The sequence below is a fragment of the Lithobates pipiens genome, unplaced genomic scaffold, assembly GCF_037356315.1.
Source record: "Lithobates pipiens isolate NorthernLeopardFrog02 unplaced genomic scaffold, aLitPip1_a1.2 Scaffold_18, whole genome shotgun sequence".
Classification (NCBI taxonomy): Eukaryota; Metazoa; Chordata; class Amphibia; order Anura; family Ranidae; genus Lithobates; species Lithobates pipiens.
Window position 1 is genome coordinate 210,697,304 of NW_027507758.1, and position 16,018 is coordinate 210,713,321.

At 40.4% G+C, this 16,018-nt stretch overlaps 1 protein-coding gene across 5 annotated transcripts in view; it reads left to right on the forward strand.

The window, feature by feature from the left end:
- ARID4B (AT-rich interaction domain 4B) overlaps positions 1-16,018 on the forward strand; it is a 2,504,499-nt gene that overhangs the window by 1,370,766 nt on the left and 1,117,715 nt on the right. The gene's annotated exons all lie outside the window — the stretch shown is intronic.

The window sequence follows — 16,018 nt, forward strand, 5'->3', positions numbered from 1 at the left end:
CCCACTGATATTTGAGGGTTCCATTGTAGAACGTCCTTGTGTAGATGGACCACTTCGTGTACTCCCTGACCTTAGTGTGCGATCCGCCACCCCCCCCCCCCCCTCGTTAGGGATGAGGACGGTGTATTCCCAGAAGTTTCCATAGTTTGTTTTCTGTTCCCAGATGTAGGTTCGGGTGATTGCCATTTCTGTTTTCTAACTGTTTTTTTAGAGGCTTGGGAGCATGTGGAAGACAAGGAATTTAGGGATGAATTGGAGCCCATATCTCCTTCTCTGTGTTTGTAAGGATTTTTTTGTCGTTTAGAAATTTGTTTTATCCCCCTTTTGTTGTTGTCGCCCTTGGGGGTTGCAGGGGAGCCACCGGTAGGCCTTTCCCTCATTAAAGGCTACTTTGTCTCTCCAAAATGTATTTTATTTTGCGGAAACTGAGTCCTTAACCAACAGATCCATATGTGTCTTAATATGTTCTTCCTGTTCCTTATACACAGGTGCCTCCTTAAAAACTTTTAATTTCATATAAATTTCTTCAATTTCTTTTTCCAGTGTACCTATACGATTTTGGTATTCCTCCATTAGCAGGCGCATCATTGTTTTTGTGCATTGTTGCAAATTATTTTCCCATTTCTTTTTAAAGGTGTTATCCAAATTCTGGTCAGGAAAATTTGAATCCTCAGACCTAGAGGGTTGATGTCATCTTGTATGTAATGTTCGAAATTTTTTACTTGCCAATAGAGGGATACCTTGTTTTCTACTAATGTTTTTAACTATGAGAAAAGGGAATTCATTTCAGATTCCCTAGCTTCCTTCAGACCATGCTTTCTATATTGGCCCATGAGGGCATCAAACTCTCTACCTTTAAACATGTTCGGAAGAAGGGGGGGAGGGGGGAGAAGAGAAAAAAGAAAAGGAGACTGCCAATTCCCACCATAGAGACACTGTTGGTGGAGGGGTCTCTTTGGTTTGATTTTGTATCTGCTTTGTAATTGTTAATAAAGTATTTATATGTTTTAACTGTTGTGTGGTGTTGGTGGTCATTTAAAAATCTCACTCCAATAGGGGGATCCTTTTTCTTTCTCAAGTTTATTAGGGATGGGACCACCACACCATAGTCTTTTGACCCACTGAGAGCCCCCTTCTACCATCTTCCTTTCAGAGGGGTTTAGCTTTTGTCTCAGGCTTTCATAGACAATACAAAGACATCGAAAAGGTTTTTAAAAAATAATGGCCTATACTTTTAAAGGATAAAAATTTGCAAAATACATTACTGAATAGGCCTAAATTCATTTACAGGAGGGCCCCAGGCATAAGACACATTATTGTGCCCAATTTACCGGATCCCCCGAAAAAGCCCCAACGTTTCTTGATGGGTCGGGATTCCATTATTGTACTCGGCGCAAGGCCTGTCGTACTACCATACAACAGACAAAAAAAGTCACTAAATTTCAATCTAACGTCATCCATCAGGAATTTACTATCAAACCTTTGATAACGTGTTATTCTAAACATGTGACTTTTGTGTTGGATAGTCCATGCTCCCTGCAATATGTAGTATAATTATATTTTTTTGATTGGTAATATATCAGCTGTTTTTATTTTCATTTTTTTTTATATATTTAGGTTTAATATTTTTAATTGTATTAATTGTCAATGACTCTTGACTATATACAACATATAAGAGGAGAGATTCTTTGTATCTGGAGTGCCTTGCAGTTTTAGCTTCAGTGATATGGCATGTGATTTATGTCCTTCATGTTTGCCTATGACCGCCATTGAGGCTGGTAAACTGCCTAGCAACTACTCAACCTAAATTCCTATTGGTCAAACTCTCTCACTATTTAAGTATGCATGCACAGTAACGCGATCTGGTTTACATTTCCGGTCCCTCTGGTTGTTAGCAGCTGGCGGTGGAATGCACACCAGATACCACGTGCTGAGCGGAGCTTCTCTCACTCATAGACGAGCAGAACACCTACAGTCCCTGGAGAAGGCACTTTTAAATGTAAGCAGCCACTTGGCCTTTGATTTTATCAATTGTTTTCAATAAATGGAATTACACTATTCCAGTTTTTTTAGTCTGTGAAAGTGCTTTATCTCTACAGTGGAATAAGCACTTTTTGATGTCTTTTTGTGTTATGTACATTGGACTTCTTTTTTTGTGATATTTTAAATTTTTTTTATTATTTTTTTTTGTTTCAGCACATGTAGTGAATATATGGTTGCAAACTACTATTTTGATATATGCGCTATACAGTGGTGTGAAAAAGTGTTTGCCCCCTTCCTCATTTCCTGTTCCTTTGCATGTTTGTTACACTTAAGTGTTTCGGAACATCAAACCAATTTAAACAATAGTCAAGGACAACACAAGTAAACACAAAATGCAATTTGTAAATGAAGGTGTTTATTATTAAAGGTGAAAAAAAATCCAAACCATCATGGCCCTGTGTGAAAAAGTGATTGCCCCCTAAACCTAATAACTGGTTGGGCCACCCTTAGCAGCAACAACTGCAACCAAGCGTTTGCGATAACGTGCAATGAGGCTTTTACAGCGTCCTGGAGGAATTTTGGCCCACTCATCTGCAGAATTGTCCTAATTCAGTTACATTAGAGGGTTTTCGAGCATGAACGGCCTTTTTAAGGTTATACCACAACATCTCAATAGGATTCAGGTCAGGACTTTGGCTAGGCCACTCCAAAGTCTTCATTTTGTTTTTCTTCAGCCATTCGGTGGTGGACTTGCTGGTGTGTTTAGGATCATTGTCCTGCTGCAGAACCCAAGTTCGTTTCAGCTTGAGTACACGAACAGATGGTCGGACATTCTCCTTCAGGATCTCTTGGTAGACAGCAGAATTCATAGTTCCTTTTATCACGGCAAGTCTTCCAGGTCCTGAAGCAGCAAAACAGCCCCAGACCATCACACTACCACCACCATATTTTACTGTTGGTATAATGTTCTTTTTATGAAATGCAGTGTTCCTTCTATGCCAGATATACTTGGACACACACCTTCCAAAGAGTTCCACTTTTGTCTCATCGGTCCACAGAATGTTGTCCCAAAAGTCTTGGGGATCATCAAGATGTGTTGTGGAGAAATTGAGACGAGCTTTGATGTTCTTTTTGCTCAGCAGTGGTTTTCTCCTTAGAACTCTGCCATGCAGGCCATTTTTGCCCAGTCTTTTCCTGATGGTGGAGGCATGAACGCTGACCTTAACTGAGGCAAGTGAGGCCTGCAGTTCCTTGGACTTTGTTGTGGGGTCTTTTGTGACCTCTTGGATGAGTCGTCGCTGCGCTCTTGGGGTAATTTTGGGTGGCCGGCCACTCCTGGGAAGGTTCACCACTGTTCCATGTCTTCGCCATTTGTGGATAATGGCTCTCACTGTGGTTCGCTGGATTCCCAAAGCTTTGGAAATGGCTTTATAACCCTTTCCAGACTGATAGATCTCAATTACTTTCTTTCTCAATTGTTCCTGAATTTCTTTGGGTCTCGGCATGATGTGTAGCTTTTAAGGATCTTCTGGTGGACCTTACTGTGTCAAGCAGCTCCTATTTAAGTGATGCCTTGATTGTGAACAGGTGTGGCAATAATCAGGCCTGGGTGTGGCTAGAGAAATTGAACTCAGGTGTGGACAACCACAGTTATAGTATGTTTTAACAAGGGGGGCAATCACTTTTTCACACAGGGCCATGATGGTTTGGATTTTTTTTCACCTTTAATAATAAACACCTTCATTTACAAATTGCATTTTGTGTTTACTTGTGTTGTCCTTGACTATTGTTTAAATTGGTTTGATGTTCCGAAACACTTAAGTGTGACAAACATGCAAAGGAACAGGAAATGAGGAAGGGGGCAAACACTTTTTCACACCACTGTATGTACACGGGTATTTAATATAGATGCACATAGGTTTTTTTAGGTGGTTCAGTGGCACTGATACACTTAAGGTATTTTTTCATTCATGGATATGTCTATTCACTATTTATTTATGTAAGTAATAACTAGTGGTCTAGTGCCCCCCATCACACCGGTTTACAATTTGTATATCTAGCTCGTGGAATAGCAGCTATATTCATTAATATATAAAAATAAAATAAAAACAGGGGGATCCACATAGCCATAATGAATTAATAAATCAAATTAATAAATACGATATATAATGTATAATATATAATGTATAATATAAACAAGGATGTAAGTGAAAAATACATAATAAATATAATAACATATTTGTTATCAATGGTAAATATACATGATTGTTACAAACAATAACAATAAATTATTGGAACATACAAATCACATAGACATAATATATGCAAACAATGTGTACTAGTAAAAAAAAAAATCATGATTTTGGGCAAGCTTGAATTGGCACCCTTGAGTGAAGACTTTACAAATTTTATGTAATTTACAGCCAATCATCAGGAGTAGGATGTATGAATTTGGCTATAAATGTAAATGGTTAAATGGGTAAATAGAATCTCAAATGGTGTACCATGCTTTCTGAAATTGAGCAGAAGCTAGCAGTTTATACATGACTTATGGAGCAGCCCAAAGGTGTGACCCAGAGGTCCCCATGATAGAGTAGGACAGTGGTCTTGAATGAGCTGTCTCCCCCAGGGTTGAGGCATGAGATCACTCCCCAAAACCAAAGAAAAATGGAGCGAGGACAATGGGGAACAGCAGCCATAGAGATGGCCAGACAACCATGACACAGTTCCAAGATATGAAGTGTGTACACATGGGACACAGGCCCAGTTCTGTGAATAAATGTGAAAAAATGGGTGAAGAAAAAAAGAGGTGAATGGTTTGAGAATTAAAAATTAAATGTTTAGAAGATGAACGGTGTGGCATGATGATTGAAACAGCACTGTAAACCCGCATTGGAGATGTATATAAATCCATGGTATGTGTATAACTACACCAGTGATTACATTTGAACATATAATATGTGTTGAACTAATGAAATATGTGTATGTGAAAATGAAAGTAAAAATGATTGTTATTGAATAATGTGGATACTTAAAAAAAATTGAATGCCAATGTATTACCACTACAAACACAATGGTGTGTGTATGTGTGTATATATGTGTGTGTGTGTGTGTGTGTGTGTGTAATCCTGTAAAACCCTTTGATTACCTGATTTGTGAATTGAAACCCATGGGACCTCTCCTCGAGATGAAAACATGTGGAGTGAGCCACCAGCCACCCCCGGCTGATATATCCATGGCCTAGGGCAAGTCCCCACCAATGTCATGTGCCAATGCGATGGCAGTGTGTTGGATGAGATGAACTCCCACTTCCGGTACAAAGACCTCAGTGGGCGTCCGTCCATCCCCACTGCCACGTGAGATGGAAAAAGCACAGTCACGCATCTCGGCATCAATAGCACGTGCGTGTTGATTTTTCCAGTGTACAAGCGAATTAAACACAAAACAATGTAAACTCATACCCTGCACATTAACTAGTGTGGGATTTTTGGAATTCCACACCATAATATTATTGAATACTTACTTCTTATTGCATGAATTTGAAGAATTAATATTGTGGAATCCACCAGACTGATAGTGTAGTGGCTAATTGGCTAATAAGCATTTGCCTTTTTTCTGCATATACTGCAGAGTACAATGCAAGTTTCAGTAGGCGATACCATCTGTGGGATTTGAACCCATGGTCTGATTCTTTCAAGGTAGGAACACAGACCACTACGCTTCTGAGACCAGAACAATCCTACATAGAAGGATATGGCGACACAGTGGTGTAGTGCTTAGCACTCTCGCCTAGCAGTAAAAAGGTCACTGGTTTGAATCCCAACCACGGCATGACCTGCCTGGAGTTTGCATGTTCTCTCTGTGCCTGCGTGGGTTTCCTCTGGATGCTCCGGTTTCCTCTGGATGCTCCGGTTTCCTCCCAAACTCCAAAGACATGCAGGTAGGTTAATTGGCTTCTGTCCAAAATTGGCTCTAGTATATGAATGGGGGCTTTGGATTGTGGGCTCCTTGAGGGTAGGGACTGATGTGGGTGTGCAAGGGATTGTGACAACTGTAGACACTCACTCAGGTTGAACTGGATGGACTGGTGTCTTTATTCAACCTTACTAACTATTTTTTCTTATTCATATTCTGTACAATGTTTTGCATTTGAAACATTGATATTATGGAAACAACCATGCTCATGCTGATGTGGCATTGGCTATTAGGCATTCTTGGAAATGCATCAAGTCTTCACTCAAGGGTGCCAATTCAAGCTTGCTCAAAATCATGAATTTTGTTACTAGTACTCATATATGTAGAATAATATGTATCGGCCTGGGGATATTTATTATAGAAAAAAGTAAAAATGTGTTTTTTTTTCAATATTGTCACTATTTTTTTGTTTATAGCACAAAAAATAAAAACCGCAGAGGTGATCAAATACCACCAAAAGAAAGCTCTGTTTGTGGGGGGAAAAAAAGATGGACATTTTGTTTGGGAGCTACGTCGCATGTCCACGCAATTGTCAGTTAAAGTGATGCAGTGCCGAATCCTAAAAAGTGCTCTGGTCAGGAAGGGGGTAAATTCTTCCGAGCTAAAGTGGTTAAAGGAGCAGTGCTTTTAACAACTTCAATACAGGGCATTTATACACCCTTCCTTCCCAGACCAATTTTTAGCTTTCAGCACTCTCACATTTTGAATGCCAATTACTCAGTCATGCAACACTGTACCCACACAAAATTTTTATCATTTTTTTTCATACAATTAGAGCTTTCTTTTGGTGGTATTTAATCACGACTGGGTTTTTTATTTTTTCCGACATAAGTGAAAAAAAAGCAAAAAAAAAACACTTTTTTGTTAGTTTTTATGATAACATTTTGCAAATAAGTCATTTTTGTTCATAAATGTGGGCCAAAATGTATACTGCTACATCTAAAAATAACCCAAATTAGTGGATAATATTTAGTGTCTTTGAAAGTTATAGAGTCTACAAGCTATGGTGCAAATCATTGAAAATTGATCACACCTGATACACTGACGGCCTCTCATCTCATTTCTTGAGGCTCTCAAATGTCAGGAAAGTACAAATTACCCCTTTTTGAAAAGTAGACAGTCCAAGGTGTTTAGTAAGAGGCATGGTGAGTTTTTTGAAGTTGTATTTTTTTCCCACAATTCTTGGGAATTGTTTTTCACAAAATTGTCATGACAAGTTATTTCTCATACACAGCATATGCATACTTCCAATTACACCCCAAAATACATTCTGCAACTCCTCCCGACAATACCACATGTGTGGAACTTTTACACAGCCTGGCCACACAGAGAGGTCCAACATGCAGGGAGCACCGTCAGGGGTTCTAGGAGCATAAATGACACCTCTAATTTCCTAACGACCTATTACATTTGTGAAGGCCCTGGAGCACCAGCACAATGGAATTACCCACCAAATGACCCCATTTTGGAAAGCAAACGCCCCAACGTCTATTCTATGAGGTATAATGAGCCTTTTGAACAGTTCATTTTTTTCCACAAGTCTTTGGAAAACGTGGAAAGAAAAAAGAAAAAATTTTTTTTTTTTTACACAAAGTGGTCAGTTTATAAGATATTTCTAACTCAAAGCATGTACATAGCAAAAATGACAGCCCAAAATGCATTCTGCTACTCATCCTGAGTATGGTGATAACACGTGTGTGACTTTTACACAGCCTGGCCACATACAGAGGGCCAGCATGCAGGGAGCACCATCAGGCGTTCGAAGAGCATAAATGACACCTCTAATTTCCTAACGACCTATTAATTTGTGAAGGCCCTGGAGCACCAGGACAATAGAATTACCCACAAAATTACCCCATTTTGGAAAACAAACACCCCAAAGTGTATTCTATGAAGCATTATGAGTCTTTTGAACTGTTAATTTTTTTACACAAGTCTTCAGAAAATGTGGAAAGAAAATTATTATTTTTTTTTTACACAAAGTTATCCATTTATAAGATATTTCTAACATAGCATGTATATAGCAAAAATCACACCCCACAACACATTCTTCTACTCCTCTGAGTATGGCGATATGCCTGTGACAGGTACTCAGATGGACTGTGACAGGTACTCAGGTACTCAGATGGCCTGTGACAGGTACTCGAAAACTCAAATGGACTGTGACTGGTACTTGGGTACTCAGATGGCCTGTGACTGGTATTCGGGTACTCAGATGGGCTGGGACAGGTACTTGGGTACTAAGATGGGCTGGGACGGGTGATGACAGGTACTTTGGCTGGTGGCAGGTCCTCTTTATTGGGGGGGTAATCAGTGTGTTGGTGTTCACACTAAGCGGTAACGAGATGTTACCGCAATGTCCTTCTCACACACGATCAGTGTGTGAGGAGGAGTACCCTGTAACATCTGGTTACTGCGGTTTGTTGACATTCTGTGACCAGCTGTGATTGGACACAGCCGGTCACGTGGTAAAGAGCCAATTCCATTGGCTCTTTACTGCAATCAGGGTTGGGCTGTGTCAGAGTGACAAGCCTTGTCCCTGATCACCGCTGTGCACACTGCGGGCCCCCAGGAGCGGCAAAATACCGAGGACGTCATATGACGCCCACCCAGGATGGGAGATCCCATCTGTGGGTGTCACTTTGACCCGGTATTGAAGTAGTTAATGATGCTTAAAGCGAAACAATAAAAATGAAATATTCCTTTAAATATCGTGCCTGGGAGGTCCCCATAGTCTGCCTGTAAAGTGGCACATCTGTGCGATGTGTAGAACATGCCACAGCAATAATAACACTTCTAAGGAAAAAAAATGTAATTTAAACTTGCTCCCGGCAATATAGATGGAAAAAAAATTGAAAAAAACCTTGTAGAGTCCCCCTCCCCAGTCCATACCAGGCCCTCCCCAGCCCATACCAGGCCCTCCCGCGCAGAGCTAAATTTTTATTTTATTTCGGTGTGAAGTTCCTCTTACAATCTATGCCCTAAGGGTCTTTTTATGTCGCATGATATTTGCGCAGCGATTTTTCATGAATTAAAAAAAAAGATGTTAAGTTCGCCCAGTTTTTTTGTATAATGTGAAAGATGGTATTATGCTGAGTAAATAGATACCTAACATGTCACACTTTAAAATTGCGTACACTTATGGGAATGACGCCAAAAGTTGGTACTTAAAAATCTCCATAGGCGACATTTTAAAATCTTTTATAGGTTACATGTTTGGAGTTACAGAGGAGGTCTTGCTCTAGAATTGTTGCTTTTGCTCTAGCGCAAGCAGCGATACTGCTCATGTGTGATTTGAACACCGTTACATATGTGGGCACGATTTACCTATGCGCACAGGGATGGGGGTGCTATATATATATATATATATATATATATATATATATATATATTTGTAAACCAATATAAGCACTGCAAACAAAGATTCTGGGCCGCCACAACTTCAGCCTTTTATATAACCTAGCTAGGATTTCTAGCACACCTACAACCACCCAGTAAAGGACAAACCCCCCAGTGTAATTGATTCTGTCTCTTCATTTTCATTTTCTATGGGGATACATGTGCACATAGCATAAGGAGAGCAAAGCATCATCTTTACCTCAAATTCCTTTCAAATGCCAGGTGTCAGTAGCAAATGGAGGTAATCATGCATGGCATATAGATAGACTCTCTCGGCTGTGTCAATCAGTAGATGGACATTAAGCTGAGTAAAGCCGTGGGCAAAAAATCCTGTGGGGATCTGTTAAGCGCATAAAGCACCAGTCAATATAGGCAATAATAAAGCCAACAGAATAAACATTATTGGGGCCTGAAAAGCTCACCTTATAATGAAAATACTGGAATAAAGTGCTGTAATTTAGTTGCACTGAGTATTCAATAAATGGCCAGAGTGTGTCCCGAAATGGGCTCTAAGCAGTTCTAAGCTCTAAGCAGTCCATTCTTATCTGCAGAAGGCTCCTGCCCAGCGCCGTCCCCATGCCAATTGACGTGTGACGACACCGGGAACGACCCCGCAGATCACATGGGCGGAATTGGCGTATGCTCAGTGTCCCCGAACAGGCATTCACACAAACGTGAATTCTATCCAATCAGTATGTTGCCATTAGGACAGCGAGAGCGGAAGCAGCAATCCCTCTGCCCCGTCCTCTCTGCAGAGGCGCATGCCTGCGGGGACTGACCAAAACAATGACCCCACAAAGTCGCCCCAGGGATGAGAAGAATCTATGGCGACCATGTTAGAAAATGTTTATGGCACATCCGTCCATAGATGCCAAACGGCGACACCTAGTGACTGATGCACATATTATGTATATCATCTCTCTAGGTTTATTCCAAAGGGACGGAATATGGATTAGCCATGGAGACACCTGAGGGAAAAACACCATACACACCACAGAATAACAAAAACATATACAGTATCTCACAAAAGTGAGTACACCCCTCACATTCTTGTAACTATGTTATTATATCTTATGTGACAACACTGAAGAAATTACACTTTGCTAGAATGTAAAGTGGTGAGTGTACAGCTTGTAACAGTGTACACTTGCTGTCCCCTCAAAATAACTCAACCCACAGCCATTAATGTCTAAGGCATGTTTTTTTTTCTTTAAGTTGTCGTTTTTTTTTCCGCAAAATTGTCATATTAACAGGTTCTTTCTCTCACAAGGCATGTGCTTAACACAAATTGCACCCCGAAATACATTCTTCTACTCCTCCTGAGTATGGTCATAACACATGTGTGAAACTTTTACATAGCCTGGCCACATACCGATGCCCTACATTAAAGTAGCACCTTCAGGTGTTCTAGGAGCATAAATTACACATGTCATTTCTCAACCACCTATTACACTTTTGGAGGTCCTGGTGCACAGGACAATGGAAGCACCCACAAAATTACCCCATTTTGGAAAGCAAACACCCCAACATATAATCTGAGGCATAATGAGTCTTTTGAACAGTTAATTATTTTCCAAAAGTTTTTTAGAAAATGTGCAAAAAAAAATGAAAATGCATATTTTTACACAAAGTTGTCAATTTATAAGATATTTCCAACACACAGCATGTATATAGCAAAAATTACACCCTAAAATACATTCTGCTACTCCTCCTGAGTATGGTCATACCACATGTGTGAAACTTTTACATAGCCTGGCCACATACCGATGCCCTACATTAAAGTAGCACCTTCAGGTGTTCTAGGAGCATAAATTACACATGTCATTTCTCAACCACCTATTACACTTTTGGAGGTCCTGGAGCACAGGACAATGGAAACACCCACAAAATTACCCCATTTTGGAAAGCAAACACCCCAACATATAATCTGAGGCATAATGAGTCTTTTGAACAGTTAATTATTTTCCAAAAGTTTTTTAGAAAATGTGCAAAAAAAAATGAAAATGCATATTTTTACACAAAGTTGTCAATTTATAAGATATTTCCAACACACAGCATGTATATAGCAAAAATTACACCCTAAAATACATTCTGCTACTCCTCCTGAGTATGGCAACACCACATGTGAGACTTTTACACAGCCTGGCCACATACAGATCAACATCCAAGGAGCACCATCAGATGTTTTAGGGACATAAATTACGCTAATCTAATTTCCTGACAATCCATTACATTTTTAAAGGCCTAATTTTTCTAACAGATACCATGTACATACCAAGAATTACCACCCAAAATATATTCTGCTGAGCAAAGGGTAAACAATAGATTACCTGTGGTTTTAGTAGTACAGTTGTCCACAGGAGAGCCCTGATCCAGGCAGCAGGCAGGGATGGGGTCAGCGACAGTGAATAGAATTGTCCAGACAACAGGCAGGAATGTTGTCCATGGTCTGTACAGGCAGGGATACTGTCCATATACAGTCCAGGGTCAGTGCAGGTAGAAATATTGACAGCAGTGCCAAAATATTGGTCCTGGTAGTAAGTAGGAACATGGTCCATAGTACAGGTAGCAGGCCAGGAAAGAATGGGGACAGCGGTAGAGGCTTCTCTGAACCAAATCTCTTTGAAGCCTCCGTACTCCAGATCCTTATCCGGGAAAGAGTAAAATGTGTTTTCTTCATCCAGAAATACAATTCTGAAGCCCTTCACATATGCGAGACCCATGTGTTATGAATCCCACTACTCCAGTAGCAGGGTAATAGATCAGTCCAAGAGGCAGGCAAACAGTCCAGGGTCACTTCCAGAGCAGGCAGAGGTAGGTACAGTTTAGCGTTAGGCAGAAGCATGGCCATATAGCAGGCCAGGGTCAGTTCTGCAGAAGGCAGAAGTATGTACAGTTTAGTGGCATAAGGGGTGTGGAGGTAAATGAAAATTACATTTACTATACTTCCCTAATAATGTAACGGCGGAAACAGTCACCTATACAGAGGCCTGGTTGAGAAGGACATTGGGGACAATAATACGTGGTATCTCTTCTAACTCCTCCTCTGGAGCACACCCGGCATTTCTTTTGACAGTTTTGGCCTGTTTTAGTGGGGGGGGGGGGGTGATTGTCTCTGGAAAGTGGCGTTCATGGAATTTGCTCACTGAATTGGAGTACATGCTTTCTGATGGGCCTTCAGGATAAAATAGGACTGTGACAATTTCTTCTTGGTAATGAAGATTGGATATGGGGGTCTCTGTAGATTTTTGGTAAATAACATAGGCGTTCTACATGGGCAAACTGAAAAAAATAAATGGAGACTTTTTTGTACCAATAGTGGGAAGGTAGGGTTCAATCATCTGATCATTAATGTCCACTGCCCCCATGAAAAAATTATAGTCGTGGACACAAGCTGGTTTCCGGATTGGGCTTTTTCTTCTGGAGATTTCCATGTAGGTGTCGTTATGGATCGATATGAGCATGTGGACATTTAGTCTGTCCCTCCACCTGACAGCCAATAACTCATTATGCCCATCTTGGCCACAGTGCTGCAGCACACTCTCAGGGTATTGGCAATTTTCTTATAGCCCAGGCCATCTTTATGTAGAGCAACAATTCTTTTTTGTCACATCCTCAGAGTTTTTTACCATAAGGTGCCATGTTGAACTTCCAGTGACCAGTATGAGAGATTAAGAGCGATAACACCAAATTGAACACACCTGCTCCTCATTCGCACCTGAGACCTTGTAACACTAGAGAGTCACATGACACCAGGGAGGGAAAATGGCTAATTGGGCCCAAATTGGACATTTTCACTTAGGGTTGTACTTTTGTTGCCTGCAGTTTAGACATTAATATGTTGAATAGACATTGGTGTTGAATTATTTTGAGGGGACAGCACATTTACACTGTTATACATGCTGTACACTCACTACTTTACGTTGTAGCAAATCGTAATTTCTTCAGTGTTGTCACATGAAAAGACATGATAAAATATTTACAAAAATCTGAGAGGTGTACTCGCTTTTGTGAGATACTGTTCATACCAAGAATTGCACCCCAGGCTTGTGAGGAATGGGTGTTTTACCTGTGGTTTTAGTAGTGCAGTGGTTCAGAGGAAAGTATTGATCTGGGCAGCAGGCAGGAATATTGTCTATAGTCAGTACAGGAATATTGTCAGCACAGCCAAACCATTAATCCATGCAGCAGGCAGAGATGTGTAATAGAAGGAAAAAAGTGTAGCGCTGATATAAAAGCATACAATTTGTGAAGATGTGACTAAATATACAAGATACCAATGATGGCTAATCATATAAAAAGTCCATAGTGGTAAAACACAGGTAAGTGAAAAAAATATGAATAATAATTGAAATATATAAACTGTGCAGATGTAAAGTCCACAATTCACTGGGTAAAAAGAACAGAACATTTATCCCGGTAAGCAGTCCACATATAATATGCAATGGAAATGTATCGGTGGGGGTCTTCCTACAAGCGAGGTGGAGACCGCATGGACCAACAGGAACAATAAACAAATGCTTGTCTGAAGTTGTATCAATAATGGAAAGAAGATGGATACTCTTACCAAAAAGGTTGGACACACGTGTCGTACAACAGTGTCTAACAAGCTTATAATCCTGACTGGTCCCAATCAGGTGCTGTGCATTGAGTGAATCCTGATAAGGGGGTCCTCACTTTTCCGTCTCTGTGTTCCGTAAAGGCATGTACTCCTGGTATGGAATGCTCACTTATCCGTCTCCGGACTCCAGAGGATCATACACTGAAGGTTTGATTATATCCAGGATACGGTTTAGACAAAGCTCATCATAAAAAACAAAAAGAAAGAGGGGCTCCGGATGCTGCAGGTCAATATATAGACTGGTAAATCTCAGGTCCGCCCACATGGGGGGGTGGAACAGAAAGTGAGCAAAGAGATATGCTATTCAAGCATCTATTTGACTCAGATAAGCTTAGTAGTCCTTCAAACGTATTAGTATAAAATGCATTAAAAAATAAACCATATGAAGATCGTTCAAACAGAAATATGTCCCAAAAAATGTTTTTATTATTTTAAGAGAAAACGCAATGGAAGCATGATGGAACAAGGCATCTAACTTTTGTATTACACCTGCTAACTTACTCTGACTGTGCATCATCCAAAGGAGTGTGAACCTTCTGAGGGACTGGGATGGATCGTCCGTTATTCCACTGATCAAAGGGGCGCATCATTCTATACTGGAGGCGTGTGATACTAATCCAAACTCCTCTTTCTCTTGGAGTCAGATACTGTCAAATCTTTACTTCCAGGGTCACTGTGGTGTGTCATCACTCAGCCAGCGGCGTCGCTGTAAATACGAACGCTTGCCGCTGGATGGATCATGTGACACCAGTAGTGTGCGTCTTCCCTAGTTACCATGGCATCATATAGGACGCCGGGAGACTACTTAGTCGTTTCGGATCACATATACTCCTGACGTCAGCCGCCCACGTGACCGCCGCAATGCCTGTCGTACGAACCGATAGTCCACCACTGTGGAGAGGGTGTTGCTATGGGCTCGCTGCATGCCGGTGTCCCCTTAGGTAACTTTTTGCCAGGCGGAAGTTGTCAGATAATGAACCGACAATATATGGGGACAAAAAAGATTCATTACAATGGAAAATTTATAATAGGACATATGCCTGATATTGCACATAAATACAATGTAAGCATAGATCAAGTATAATAAGCACTAAATTATCTTAATATATTAGACTTATATGCTAATATATCTTATGTAAGAGTTATGCTAGTCGGTCACAACAAAACTGGATATTAGTCCCAAAAAAATAATGAAAACTATATACAAATAGGATGTACAAAAATAAAATGGCACAAATAACAGAAAATTGCAAATGAATATTGTGTATATTCCAAGACTCCTGTGTACTAAGCAGCAACCTGTAGAGCATCAATGCATATTTTATAGGAGTATATATGCCTGTACAGATGTATATAGGAAGACAAATAACCATATGGCGATATGGGGGTTAGAGCAAATGGTCATATAACAATATAGGGGAGCTGGGGCAGAAGAAAAAATGATTGGAAAAGGACATATTTATGCCTGATTGATAAAGCAGTTGATATCCCAGTCTGTGTTTATGCCATGGGGCGAATAACACTTCAGCTCATGGATCCAAAAAGTTTTGAGGCACGATACGACCCATAGGCATGAATCTCCTCTCCAATTGGGAAAAAAACTATCAATGATTTGGAACTGGGTACCTGTTGGATCCTTTCTGTGATGCTCCAAATAATGGCGTGGAACAGTGTGTTTATCACACCCCTTTTTTATTTTTGCCAGGTGCTCATTCACCCTAATGGAGAAGTTCCTGATGGTGCGGCCCACGTACTGTTTTTTTACATGGGCACGTGATGAGATATACTATGAATCTAGTTTTACAGTTGGTAAAGTGTTTCACAGAATATACCTGCTGGGTAACCGTGGATGTAAAAGTATCAATCTTTCTTCTCCCCAGAGCATTATGTAAACAGACATTGCATTTTCTGCATGGAAAGGAGCATTTGCATTCTGAAAAAAACGAAATGGGTTTGGGAATGTCTGTGGCATTGGGGGCAATGTCACCTTGGATGGAACGGGCTCCCCTGAAAATAACTCCTGCTTTTTCTGGAATGAAA